Source organism: Galeopterus variegatus, unplaced genomic scaffold, assembly GCF_000696425.1.
Source record: "Galeopterus variegatus unplaced genomic scaffold, G_variegatus-3.0.2 Scaffold10204, whole genome shotgun sequence".
NCBI lineage: Eukaryota > Metazoa > Chordata > Mammalia > Dermoptera > Cynocephalidae > Galeopterus > Galeopterus variegatus.
In genome coordinates this window covers 5,190-6,282 of record NW_007736315.1, presented here as the reverse complement: position 1 = coordinate 6,282, position 1,093 = coordinate 5,190, and positions in this window count along the sequence as shown.

Genomic DNA, 1,093 nt, shown 5'->3' with positions numbered 1-1,093 from the left:
TTTTCTTTTGTTCTATAAGCAACACTAAGAATAAAATAAAAAGACATGTAACATAATTTGAAACATGTAAAAATATTTGAAATTATATATTTAATTATGGTCTACTGTACCCAACATATAAAGAACAATGCAAGTTAATAATAAAATGGACAACCTGTCAGTCTTTAAAGATGAGCAAAAAACTTGAATAAACAGTTTTTCAAAAAAGATATATGCAAGTTTCCAATGAAATTCTAGTTAATAACCAACAACAATGAGATAACAGTTAATTGCCAATAGATGACTATATCAAAAAGATAACATGTGTTAGTAAAGATGTGAAGAATACGGAAGCCTCACAATTGTTGGTGGTAATTGAAATAGTGCAGCCAATTTGTGAAAAAAGGCAGTTCTCCATGATGTTATACATGGAACTATTATATGGCCTCAAAATTCCACTCCCAGTTAAGTGTCCCCATGAGTAAAATGGAGTCAGTATAGTCAGGCCCCCTCACCTAATATCCAGAGTGTATAATTCAGCACATCCATTGTAAACAGGTTACATAAGAGGAGCATAACTGCACATGTGCGCCCACATGTACTCCTGGGCTCATTGCCACTATTGAGCACTTTCAGTATAAAAGGCAGCAGCTCTGAACCACAGGCTGGCAGAGCTCTTGTCGGAATAAAGCTTGTCTATCCTGTTATCAGCTGCCAGGATCTTTTCTCAACTACCTGATTCAGGAGATGCACAGGACAAGGCAGAGGGGTCTGTGATTCAATCCAACACCCCCAAAATAAAAATCTGTGGCCATCCAAGACTCAGGCATGAATGCTCATATCAGCACTATTTTATATAGCCAAAAGTGAATGCAACTCAAATATTCATCAACTAGTGGAAGGAAAAATAATATGTGGTATAGCCATACAAATTTCTTTAGCCATAGGTGAGCACCATTACCACACCTTGTGTATTCTTATGCACATTATTCAAAACACATACACACTTATACACAATTTGCATACCCAAATGGGAACACACATTACTTTTATTTTTTACTTTTATTTTTATTTTTTTTCCTTTTTACTGACCAGTAACGGGATCGCAACCCTC